Genomic DNA, 13672 nt, shown 5'->3' on the forward strand with positions numbered 1-13672 from the left:
TTAGACAAGGTCTTGTTCGGTTAGATATGGATTCACTCCGGTCCGAAAAATGATAAGCACAATATAAATATAATAAAGGACCGGGATTCTATACAAGTCAAAAACTAATTGCAATAAAATAGACTCATAATAGGTATAACAAGAGATCTGAGATTAGTTCTATACCTCTATACTTATGGATTGATTTCCGGTCTTTTAATATAGCTATCGTAAGTTTAGTGCATTGCAATTAGTTTTTGACCCGAAATGAATCACGGTCTCTTATTATATTTTTAATTGTTTCTATCATTTCCTACCCTTAATGAATCCATATCTAACCGAACAAGCCCTAAAGCTGATGATGGTATATGCGTTTTGTTTTTCTCCGTTTCCTGATTTGTTTGCTCCATGGTCAAGCGCTCTAGTGGGTTGATCGATTCCTATTAGCTATTCGTCTGGATATTTATCATCCAAGTGGATCTTCCACAACACATAGATCGTACTTCTTCCCAAGAAGCTCATAATTTAATAACAAATACAGAACAACTATACCTGCTTATCCTAAAGAAACTCACATTTGCTATATACATTGTTAGCAGTTCCAAAATATTTTTATTAGAACAATTTTTTACGTATTGTTTACTCGCGCGCATGGGCGCGCGCTAATCACTAGTAACAACTCGGCTCCACGAGCGCAAGTGAGTCGCCACCGGTCTTGTTCGAGTGGAATATGAACTAGCAACTATCAAGTGCTAGGCTTCAGTTTCTTTTCCTGGTTGGGAAAAATGGTTATTTAGAGAGAGTTCAAGAGAAATACTTATATTTGCAGTGGTTAAGTTAGAAGATTGACCCCTCATATTATTGGGCAAGCAATAACGATATTATTGTTGCGATGACAATATGTATCGCAGGATTATCCGAGGATCTTAATTTTGTAGAAATACATATTGATTTTACTAGCCACTATTATTGTTGTGATGACCTCTCATATTGATCTTGTGTACCATCCAGGCCAGACGCGCAAAGTACGAAATTTACTAGCTCATGGTTCAAACTAGACATAATATATATCTAGCTAGATGCATAGTGAAAAAATATACATCTAGAAAAACCAAAACGATTAATAATTTGGGATGGAGGAAGTAATTCGCATCAGATACATCTAGTGCGCTAGCTAAAATCTAATACATGTACCGCGACTAGTGATTCGTACATTTAGCAAACACTGACGGAAGGATACTCTCTAGTGGCAAACTTTGAGGTTTCAGGTCAAAGCTTGCACCTTTGAGCAAAGCACAGGTGCTATTCCGTTTGTTTTCATCTCTTCCTCACCCCTCGACCTCGATGCGTCCATGTCCATCATCCTCCCCCCTGGCCCTGGTGGTGCCTGCCAGTCATGTCAGGCCGAGATGAGAATTTCCCCCGAGAAGCGAAACCTGTCGGTCGGATCGTGGCCACCAGCGGCAAGCCGGCACCACCCCGAATCATTCCTCCATTTGGTAACCTGGAAAGGCCGCGCCGCTCACATCCGACGAGCATGAACTGCTATGCTAGTCCATACCCGGCCGCTGATCGCGTCGTGTGGCCAGCGCCACCCCCCCCCCCCCCCCCCCCGGCGCGGCGGAAAAGCGCCGCCCGGCCGACGACGCCCCGGCTGTCCGGCTGTCCCCGGCCGGCGCGTGCGCGCGACCGAGGATTCCAAGCCCGACGTGGAGCCGTACCCGCCGGAGCCTCAGGAATCCTGAACTTGCGCGGTCTCGTAGGCACGCACGGACCACTCACGTGTAGAACGCCGCGCGGCCGGCGACGTCGCTGTTCATCAGTTCCCTCCACCGGGCCGGCAGGCTGCCACGCCACACACTTGCGCGCGCGTCGTCGCACCTCCATGTTAAAGCCCCCCGCCCAGCCGCCCGGCCGCGTTTACCAGAGCCCGGAACGCGACGGCCGGGGGCACCGCGGGCCGTTCGGGGAAAAGGCGACGGGATCGGAGCACCGCGGCCGGCCGCCGGTACGAACGAACCAGCGAGTCCCACGCTTCCGCGCATGCACTCGGTGCGCGCGGCTCGTACCAATACATACAGGCGCCCGCGGCCGCAGCCGTAGCCGGGGTCGCGCTGCGCGCGGCGAGTGGTGGAGCGGCGGCTTTGCGCCAGAAGCCCCCGCGCGCGCGCCGCACAAGCTAAAGGCGGTGCGCACTTGCAACGCACGGGCCAATGCACAAGAGACAGGGCGGTGATCCCCCGCCCGCGGATCGCGCACCCGCCGCACACGTGCCGCGCCGGCCCCGGCGGTGGGGGGGGGGGGGGGGTGGGGAGGGGGGCTCGGCGATGCTGCCAGCCGCAGACGCGAGGCCCCGCGGCGGGGCCGGGGTGGGGGAGGAATTGGAATGTGCTTGCTCCATCGCGGGGCCCTGGCCCCGGGGCAGCCGAGCACGAACCAAAAGCTCGGCCGGTGCGCGCCCAACGTGGAAAGGCCGCACCGGGCGCCTAAAATATGTGCGCGGGTGGCCAGTGGGCGAGCCATGCGAATGTTCCTTCGTTCCCGCGAGCACTCGCGTCGTCGCCGGAGCCCAAAGCCACCGCCACCACCACCCCTCCCCGCCCGGCTGCCCGTGTTCGCAGGCAGCAGCTAGCGGCGGCGGCAGCGACGAGTCATTGGGAGAGGCGCGAATCCCATGGCGGCCGGAGCGGGTGGATTCCCTCCGAGTTCCGGTGGCAATAATGCGGCCGGGTGGTTGTACTTGGGGGCGTGCTTGGCATCGGCGTCTGATGAGTGTCGCCGGAAAGCTTGAGGGCTTTAAGCCCCCCTCCTTTTCCAGTGGGTTACGCAGCGCACGGGCGGGCAGGCACGACAAGCTTACTAGTGGGGGAGGCCGCCAATGGCCGCCGGGATTAGTGGAGCGGAGAGGCCACGCAGCGGCGCGGCCCTACAGCCAACACCCCGCCCGGGCGCTTTGCCTTGCTTTGCTTCCTGGCCAATGGGCTCGGGCGCCCGCCAGATTCCTCTCTATCTCATGGCTTGTTCCTACACCCGATCCTTTTTTTTCTATCCTGTGACGCTGCTGCTGTTGCTGCTGCGACTGCCTGTGCAGGGGCGCGTCCGCACACCTGAGTTTTGCTGTTTTCCTCGGCGGTTAGAGAAAGGAAGATGAAAATTGGTTAGTGGATTCAGATGGTGGATTGATTAGACATGGCAATCTTTTTTTCCCATGATGATAAAACAAAATAGTAACTAATCCGACTGACATAGATGGATGTCTTTGAGGGGTACAAATGATGCACTTGGTGGTGTCTGCCTTTAATTTGCAGGTAGATGAGCCCTGCTGAAATCTAACTGATTCCAAAGGGGAAATCTATCTGCTATCAAGTGGTTGGTGCTGCACCTGTTTCCTGGTAAGTTTGGGATGAGAGGGATCTGCTCTTACAATGAGGTCTAGTGCCTCTGCACCTGCCCCCAATCATAAGGTTCCTTCAGTGACAATTATCGTGTTTATTCCTTCACATTCCTTCACTACTCAAAGGTTTTGTTTGGTTCGCGCTACAATTGTAGCGTGCTAGGAATAGTAATAACTTTGACCAGTAATTATGGTGTCAAACAAAATCAGTTTACAAAACCAACTTCAGAACCACCGCGCTAGTGACCCTGAAGAATCTAATAAGGTATTTGATCGCGTGATTAGAGGATGGTTACTGTAGCATCATTGTAGCTAATCATCGATTAATTACCGTCATTGGATTCGTCGCGAAAAGTTACACCCATCTCTAAAAAAATTTTATAAATAGATTTTATTTAGTACTTTATGCATGTGATATTCTTTTTTCGAGAAATGTGCGCGCTAATTTTGCCAAATCAAACAAGGCCAAAGTAACAGATGAACAGATTCTGCAGTTACCGACAGAGTTGACCCTGCCAGTGAAAGTGTGTCCGTAACTGAAAGGCGGTAACTGCAATAAAGTAGCAGCAAGCGTACGTTTTGTTGAATGGCCTCAGGAGCAGCTCAGCAAGGCAAAGCTTCACTGTTTTTTATGCTGGTAGACCGTAGAGTAGTGACTCAAAAGACTCTGATTGGAACACTACCACTTGAACCCGATGCATACATACAGGGAACAAAAGGAAGGAAGCTGGCCGCAAGATGTGAGACCAATGAGGAGCTTAATCATTGGAGGTTTCTGTTCAGATATGCCAAATGAGAGTTCCCATGACAAAAGGAAACAGTATCTGATATTCTTTTTTTTTCTTGATGTGGGACTAGCAAAACAGCAGTCGAATACCACCCTTTACAAATGCCCTTAGGCCTTACTAGCATTCTGTAAAGCAGATCTACTAGGGCTAGATGGAAAAATTTGTGTTTGTGTTTGGGTGTCTTATCTGAAAGGCATTTTCTCACCACCAATAGCTGCATTTTTGTTTTTTAAAATAGGAACAAGAATACTTGTTGGGGCCTTCACTTTCACATGGGCTGCATTCTCTCTTTGCCTTTTTTTTTGAAGAGAACGGCAAGAGATTTGCGTAATTTTTATTAGAAGGAGAAAAAAATAAGAGATACAACCACAATTTACAACCCAACACAACTGAAACCTTTTCAACCTATAGTCGACTGCAAAAAAAAGAAAAAGAAAATAGAGAGCTCCTTGTAGAGAAAGACCAGAAAACACTAGCAAAAACCACTAAGCAATGAAACCCCACAACGACCAGGGGGGTGGTCAAGAGCTCCTTCTTAGACCGGTGGCTGCTTGATGAAGATGAATGTCTTTTTTGATAAGATATGCCACATCTACAACTTTTTTCGACTCTTGTTAAAAAATTCGTCGATTGCGCTCCTTCCAAATATTCTACCAAAAATACATCATGAGACCATCAAAGGCGGGTTTTTGTTCCTTACTAAAAACTTTTCGGCACATTTTCCACCATCGGTAAACTGTGCTTGTTGAGGTACTGGCCGGCAATTGTTGAAGATCAAGCCATCTGACTACATGTGTCCAAACTGCACTTGTATAGGGGCAATCCTTGCAAAGATGAGCAGGCGTTTCAGGTGCGGAGTTGCACAATTTGCACAATGGATCATGTGGCCTCTCTCTGCCTTTTGAAGTGGCGCTGAAATGATTGTTTAAATTATGCAACACTTTGAGCCCTTTTTTGGGTAGTCCTAGTAGGGTAGGCAACTGTGTGTCGCAGTCCGGTGTAGTCCGTGTAGCCCTGAAGGAAGAAATTCTAAAGAAATATATCCTGCTCCAGAATTTGCCAGATTGGTCTAGCCATTTGACTCCTTAGTGCTTGTAGGGCTAGTTCTCTGCGATCTAAAGGTCAAGCAATGTGGCAAGCAGTCGGGACTGCCGACTGCATGCCCAAAAATGAGCAGTCAATGGTGTTCTTCTTGCCACACTTATGTTGTTTTGGAAAAAGAAGAAGATGGGTGCTCCTATCTTGCCTTTGCAAACTGCAAGCACTGAACTGCAGGATAATGTTTCAGATAGTTCCTTTCTCATCCAGCTTGGTTGCCTTTTGCAGCAGATTGGCCTCTGAAATTTTTTAATGGACCCATTCCACTAAAACCTTGCAGCGGCTAGTGACTACCGTCACCGCCCAAATTTTCTCGAACACATCGCTCCAAATTTTCAGTGGCAATGTATTAAGATAATTGTCCAGCGGAGTAACACCTGTGTTTTCCTTTTTTAAAAAAAGAAAGAAAGAAATGCATGTTTCTATATATACGTACAGAACTAGAAAAGACACATACTAGATTCTAGAACTTAACAAGTTATTGCCAACATACAGTTAGGCGAAAAGCAACCCTTTTGTCACTTTTGTGATTGGTGCAGGCATTTCCTCATAGAAAAAGGCACATAAGCACTTGTTGATATTTGCTCATCTATCCAATGTCACGATGATTAAGCGAGCAAGCACCAAGAGCCGGTGGTGTTGGTGCAAAGCCCTACCTAACGTGCATTTCTTTCAGCAGATGGATGCTAGTGAAAAAAATATAAAAATAAAAGGATAGGCTTCACTGTCATGCAATTGCTGTTTCCAACAACAAGAACGTCCGACAGGCAGGCTTTAACTTACCGACCGGTCCGGCCAAACCGGCGGAGTCTGGTTCCGGTATACCGGTCCGGTTTGGCCGGAAACCGGTCGGAACCGGTCAAATTCAAATTTGAATTCAAAAGCCGGCCTGCAATCGGTTCGGACCGGCTTACCGATTGGTTTGACTGGTAACTGGCCAAATTCAATTTTTTTTCTTTTTTTATTTAAATTCAAATGCCTGTAAAGTATATTAAATAAATATTTGTATAACATATTTTAACCTAAATGAATCCTCCAAATCTCTTTTGTACTACTTTTACATTGTATTTGTATACTTTTATATGCACATTTTTTTTGTTTAACTTCAAATCCCCGCAACTATACTAAATGAACGAATTTTTGAGAAAATTTGACACCATTAGATTCGTCGCACCTTGAAGTATTTTTAGGAATTTTTCATTTTTTTGAATTCAAATTTGAATTTTGAATTTGGGCCGGTTTGGTACCGGCCCAAAACGGAACCGGGCCGGACCGGTTCCCACCGGTTTGGTGAACCCTGCCGACAGGCTGTGCAGGACTCTACGTGGAAAAGACCCGCCGTCGTAGCGTTCGTGACCTCGCTCGATCAAAGCGTACGTGATAATGCTCGGAGAAAGCAGGCAAAGCTTGGTGACAGCGAGTGCCCTACTCTCGCCTTTACCACCCGCCGTCTCTTATGCCCATGCGCTGCTCAAGGAAGGATCGGAGCTAGCTTGAGCTCCGAGCCTCTTCTCCTTGGAGAACTCATAGCCTATGCCAAAATGCATGTCAACAAAGAATTATCGAGCTTTCCTTTCAAGAAAAAAAAAGAAACACAACAAAAAAATGAGCTGCGAGTCTTTCCATTTGAAGAGGTTTTCTTGCTACCTAACAGAGGCCATCATCATGCCGTGAGCCCGTGACCACCACCCTCGCGGCCGCTGCAAAAGCCTAGGCCGGCCGGGTGCCGAGGATATCCATTCATCCATCCATCCGGAAGCAGTCGAGCACAGAGTGGGTAGGGGGGGACAGCACAGTCGTCGTCTCGCGCGGGCCGGGGGGCGACTCGTCAGCTCACCATGTGGTCGCCACGAGCATCATGGATCGATCGCGATAGGTGGCGGGCCTGGCGGCTACTAGGGCAGCTAGATCACGCAGGCATTACTAGATAAGCACTGCCCCGGCCGGCCTCGAGACGGCTGTGGCCTGTGGGGATGTCTGCCGTACGCGCTCATCGCCTCGAGTCCTCTCCGACGGTTCTCAACCCTAGATAGAGGGTACCGACCTCTCTTTGTACTTAAAAGGTGAGAGAATATGCTTCGTGCTTAAGTCTCCAAAAGGAAGCTAGTGCTGTATTTGGTCCCGTTTGGTTTCTTCCCTAGAATTCCTAAAAGTCACTTTGATCGCTAATTACATGTATTAAATAAAGTCAGTTTACAAAACCAACTCCAGACCCATGCACTATAAACCCTACCGAATTTAATGAGGTCTTTGACCGCGTGATTAGAGAATGATTACTGTAGCCAATCATTGATTAATTACCATCGTTAGATTCATCGTGAAAAGTTACACCCATCCTAAAAAGATTTTGCAAATATATTTTATTTAGTACTCCATGCATGCAAGATTTCCTTCTCGGCTTGCGTGTTCTAGGAATCCTAGAAGAGAACCAAACGGGGCCTTTCACACTGCCTCTAATAAGATCTACACAAGTCTGGACTGTGAACTGTCGATCATGCATGTGCGGAGCATGGTATTGGTTGGATACTTGATGCATGGCAAGGTTGGACAGAGGTCAATGGAACGAAGCACATGATGCGTTTGCTGAATTCTTTACAGTTGGAGGGATTTGAGTCTTGTTGCTTTTCTTCTTCATTCCTTCTTTGGTCCACCACCCATTCCTCAGATGTTGCTCTATGGGGCCAATGCAAGCAAGGACGGACAGATCGATATTCCTACATGGGCATTGTATCTTTATTCCGTTCTGGAGCTAATGTTAATAATACATACCTAGGCTCAGACATGCTGTACTTTACATATTCTCCTGAGGAGCACGCATGAACTGAAAAAAAAACGAGGCAACGCATGGCAACTCTGAGGTTGGAGCAGTTTCTGTCGATCACAATTCACAACGGACGTGAAAACCAGGTCCTCATCTCCTTGCCATCAGCTGCCTCGAACCAGCAGCTAAATTGACCCGGGTGTCCAGGAATATATCGCCCCATCATCCTGCAGTACAAACTCGTGACAGAACATGAAGCTACCTGCTAGCTTCTTTATTTCCAGCCATCGGTAGCAGCCTCCTCTTCATTCCCAACTCTCCAATTGATCGCATAATATTCCCGTGGCCAGAATTTCCTGCAGCCCGCACGAACGATGCGTCAGCCAGAAGGCAGAGCTCGCGGGAATCTGAATGTTTTTATGCAGTACGTTCTCAGCTGCTGCGATCGAGATGCCTCTGTGCACAGTAGCGTAGAAATTCCTCCTGGGCAAATGCCAGTTGCTGCTCGTTTCAGGCATCAAAAACAGGCAGAGATTATTGGTGGTGAGCACCAGCAAACGGTGTGTGTCGCCCAGCACGCAAGTATCTTTTAGTCATGATGGACCGAGAAAATGACAAACCTAACTAGGAAGATGCAAGACACGTGGTGTTTTACACGACCGATTAAGCAAGAAGTTAGCTGCAAAGATATTCCATTATCTATCTAAAGAAAGCTGCAACCGCAAGCAGGATCATCTGAATCAGTGGCCACCAGGAGCGGGGGATTTCTATATGGGCAATGGCGGACAGCTGACGCAGCTGAAAGCACGTGGAGTAGTGTACGTCCTGGTTAGTTCGAAAGCCAGTAGCTCAATGATACGCAGGATATGGACATCACACACACTGGGAGCACTTGAGAACCAGATGTCTCAGGTTCTCATCGACGTTTGTCTCCTTTCTGAAAGAACAGGCCGGCCGGTCTCTATTCACACCTGAACAAAGCATCATCTTCAGATCGCGGTGTCCTTCCAGGATCCTCCCCCCGCCATGATATTTTAATCCGCGAGAATTGAAGGCCGGCGAGAACGAAGCACTGCACTCGCCTGTAGAATCCGGGCTCGCGGCTAAACTTTTTTACATGAATCTGAAGCGTGCGGCGCATCGAATGGGAATCAAATCCCTCTTTTCCTCTACAGCACTCGAGAGAGGGGAATGAAATCTCCACCCAAGATTGCTCTCGTGGGTTTTCTTCTTCTCCCATGTCTCCGCCGGTGCCAATGGATGAGGGCATGAGGCTCCCTTTATGCCGCAATGGCCGACGGGCGAAGCTACACTACATGGCACCTCCACTTTGTCTTGCGGGATAAGCTTAGTTAATCCGGAGATGCAATCTAGGGTTCAGTGCAGAAAACCATACCTGAGTCCTGACCTAGTGACCTTGATAAGCTTAGTGAAAAAAGTTTCTTTTTTTAGGGGGAGAGAGACGGAGGAAGTAAAGAAGAATTTTTGTAGATGATCCAGTGACAAAGAAGGTAAATTGCCGAGGCCTAGAGCCCAAAAGTTAAAAACCAACGTAGGCTAGCGTTGGGCCGGATTTTGTTAGCATAAAGACCGGTGCGGTCTTGTGGCCCGTTAAGATTATGCCATCAGCCCAAGGGCCGCGCGCGAGAGTCAGCCCAGGGACGAGCGAGGGGCCCACCTAGGCGAGCCCACTAGAGGCCATTTCAGGCTGGTGCAGAAACAAGTGGAGAGTTGGCGAACGACCGACCCAAACCAGCGTCAACGTGGGGTCAACAAGACAAGAACTCAAGATCGATGGAGCTAGGAACTTCACCCCCGCGTGGAGCACGGAATACAAAACCGCTCGATAATCGCGATTATCGGTGAAATTTATCGTTACCGATGCTAACGTAAACCGATTGGAATTTCGATGGATTTTAATAGAAAATTAAAAAAATTAAAAAAAAATCATAAAAAGTAGAGAACTTATTTTTATAAAAAACTAGACCTTCTCTTAATTCCAGAGTATTGTCACATGTTGAAAGCAACACTCTTTGAAAGCAACAATTTAAAAAAATCGATGATGCTGCAGCTGGGAGCGAGGGAGCTGTGATCGTGGCGTCGATAATCGAGGTAAATCGTTGATTATCGATTTGTATCGGATGATTTTCAGTTCAGGTCAGCTTCTTTTGTATTGGATGACCCTTACTTTAGGGCAACTTTCATGGAGACCCAAAAATATGGTCAGATTGGTGAATTACAGATATGTATGTACTTATATTACAATTTTATCATTATGTGTTTCCCTCTTATTTGAGTTCATTTCAATATTTAGGAATATTATTATAGATATCACACGTACCAGCAAGAAGAGACCGAAGAATGATTAAATTGATATGCCGAATGACTTCATGTATGGACTATGTGCTTGCTAGTTTGTATATGGCTTGTATACACTATGTACTCTTGTTTTCTATGCACTATGAGGTTTGTATGAACTATGCACTCTTTTTGTTTATGTGAACTATAAAGTTTGTATGTACTATGCACTCGTTTGTTTGTATGGACTATGCACTTCGTGGTTTGTATACATGTGCAAATTCATATGCTTTATGCAATTTCATGGGCAAAATATGTAAACATGTTTATTTCTTAGGCAATTTCATATGTAAAATTGTGCATATGTGTGTAATTTATCTAATATAATACAATACATAACCTAAAAAATTAAATACTATCAAACTTTTATATTTTTCCCACTGCCAAAATATATTTTCAGTAGGCGAAGCGATAAATCGTTCGGTTTGCATCGATTATCGACGATAAATTGTCGATTTTCGTTTTTTGAATTTGGATCCTTTTACCGATCAGTTTTGGCGATTTTTCACTTATTACCGGAGCTCACTGATAAATCATGTATCGCCGGTAATGTAATCCTCGGCGTGGAGTCGACATCAAACGTGCACGGATACGCGTGAAGCTCCAGAGTCCTGGCGCCGGCACACCGAAAAGCAACTCTGGCATCTCACTGCAGAGCGCCGAGCCAATTCTTCCTCTTCGGATCGATCGTTTCTTCTTCCACAATGCGTCGAGTTCTTTTTTTTTTGAAAGATTGATTGCGTCGAGTTCTCAGTCCACTCTGCGACGCCCTCTCGAGCCTCTAGATCCGAGCGAGGCCCAGCACGCGGGAACACAAGGCAGGCTGCAGGCACCAGAATGGGGGCCGCGGTGGCGAAGGCGCTCGAAGGCATCGCCGACGCGCCGGGGACGCTAGCGGAGGCCCGGCTCGCCGTCGCCGCGAACGCCGTGCTCCGCTCCCCCGGCGCCGACGCCGTCATATGGGACGCGGAGGCGACCTGCGTCAACAGAAGCCTCCTCTCGGCGATCGACGAGATCCTCCAACTCAAGGAGACCCACGCGTTCCCCACGGCCTCCCCGGCTCGCCGCCGCATGGACGGCGCCCTCGGCGTCGCCATGTCGCGTCTCATGGACGAGTTCCTCCTCCTCAGGGTCTGGGACGCTTCCCAGCAGGAGGGCAAGGACGGCCTCCGCGTCGCCGCCGAGAAGCTCTCGTTATCGTTGGCTCCAGGCGGTAGCGGCGTGTGGCCCGCCTTCCCCACCGGCGGCACCACCAGCACCGAGGAGCTCAGCGTGAGCACCACCGGCGAGCTCCGCGCGTCCGGCAGGAGCCTCTCCAGCTGGCCTGACAACGCGCTGACCACCTCCGCGGATGGCACCTTCTCGGATGACCTCCATCTGATCTGCCCGGCAAGCTTTCCTGTACTCCATGAGATCGCGACGCGGGTCATCCGTGCCGGGTACACAAAAGAGCTGCTCCAGACATTCACCAAGGCCCCCTGCCATGTTTTAGACAGGTACTACGAGTCTTCTTCCTAGGTATCTGAATTGCAATTTGTCGATTCTTATTTGATCCGAACTAGTAAATGCCTTCCTCGAGAGCTGACGAACAAGTGCAACGACGACCATGGAGCAGGTTCTTGTCAATCCTTCAGCTGGACCGGCCTTTCTTGGCGGCCAACAGAATCAACTTCGAGGACGCCGAGTGGTGGACAGCGGAGGACATGGTAAAGCGGTGGATCTTGGCGACCAAGCTCGTCGGGAAGGCCCTCGCCGTCATGCAAACGCAGCTCATGGCGCAGGAGTGCGGAGCCTTCGATAGGTTCAAGGACGACTACTTCATGGCCATCGCCCATCGCGAAGCAGAGCATCCTCGTCTTGCTCAAGTTCGCGGACGGGTTCACCAGCACCAGATCACCGGAGAAGCTCATCTATGTCCTGGAATTGCACGGGGCGCTAGGCAGCTCTGCTCCTGGCCTCCTGCCCCTGTTTTCCGGGAAGCACGGGGAGCTTATCTCCCGGCAGGTGCCCGTCGTTCTCGCCTAGCTGGAGCGCGCGTTGAGGGCCGCGATCGGCGGCCTCACCGCCAAGATCCGAACAGACTCTTCTCGGGCAGAAGGCGTCGGCGTCCATCCGCTGGCGCGTTACGCCATGACCTGCGTCGAGCTGCTGGCGCCGCACCGCGTGGCGCTGGACCTGATCCTCGCGAACGCCGGCGAAGATGAACGCGGGGCTCCCGCCGGCGAAGATGAACGCAAGGCTCCCGCCGGCGGAGCCGAGGGCGTGACGTCGTTTGGCGGGCTCGTGTCGGAGCTGATCGCTGGCATGGAACGCAACCTCGAGGAGAAACCCGTGCTCGCCTGCGCGGGCGGCTCGCCGTCGCGCCATCTCTTCCTGGCGAACAACACGAGCTTCGTGCTGAGCCGCGCCGCAGACGCCGGTGTCGCGTCTCTGCTCGGGGGCGAGTGGGCCGAGCGGCGTCGGGGCCGACTAGAGCAGCACGCGGCGAGCTACCTCGAGGCCTCCTGGGCCCCGGTCGTCGCGTGCCTGGCGGCGGCGGCAAGCCGGCGAGAGCGCTCGCGAAGTTCAGCGCCGCGTTCGAGAAGGCGCGCGGCAGCCAGGCGGGTCGCGAGGTCCCGGATCCCGCGCTCCGGGCGGCCCTGCGGGAGGCCGTGTCGGAGATGGTGGTTCCTGCTTACAGCGCGTTCCTGGAGAAGCACCCCAAGCTTGGAAAATCCGTCAGGTACACGGCTGACGTCGCGGCCCGATCTCTGTCGGAATTGTTCGAAGGAGATGCTGGCATAGCGGAAAATCGTAGCGCTTCCTGCACGTAAAACACATTCAGAGCGTGCCAGCATGCTTCTTACAAAGCTAGTAATTTACCCATGCTGTACCGTCGATATGCTCTGATATCGGTGTGCTAGATGAATCTGCATGAACCTTCGTTTTTTCTTCGTTGATGATGTTGCACATTGTAGTGTGTTGAAAGTACCAAGTAGCGAAACCTCTCTAACCATCTGTGTGAATAAGCCTTCCTTTCCGAGACTTCATCATAAGAGATATAGGCACACTGAGGCTGAAAGCGACGCGTACCATGAAAAGAGATTGTTTTTTTTCTTGGCGTTAACGAACGTTTGTCATGGCCCACGTCATCAGACCAGAAACTAAAGCGAGTATTGGACTATTGGGCCAGCTCTATTGGGAAGTTGATGACCGTGGGAAGTTTTCTGGGGCTAGTAGGTTGCAGCGATCACGATCAGCGGCTTAGCCAGTGGTTTCAAACAGCTCAAAGATGCCCTGCGCGCGAGCCCGCTC

General features: G+C 49.9%; 1 pseudogene; it reads left to right on the forward strand.

The window, feature by feature from the left end:
• Positions 1-10950: 10950 nt before the first annotated feature.
• LOC120675734 lies at positions 10951-13317 on the forward strand (annotated as a pseudogene).
• The last annotated feature ends 355 nt before the right edge of the window (positions 13318-13672 follow it).

This window comes from Panicum virgatum, chromosome 5N (genome assembly GCF_016808335.1).
Source record: "Panicum virgatum strain AP13 chromosome 5N, P.virgatum_v5, whole genome shotgun sequence".
NCBI classification, from domain to species: Eukaryota; Viridiplantae; Streptophyta; class Magnoliopsida; order Poales; family Poaceae; genus Panicum; species Panicum virgatum.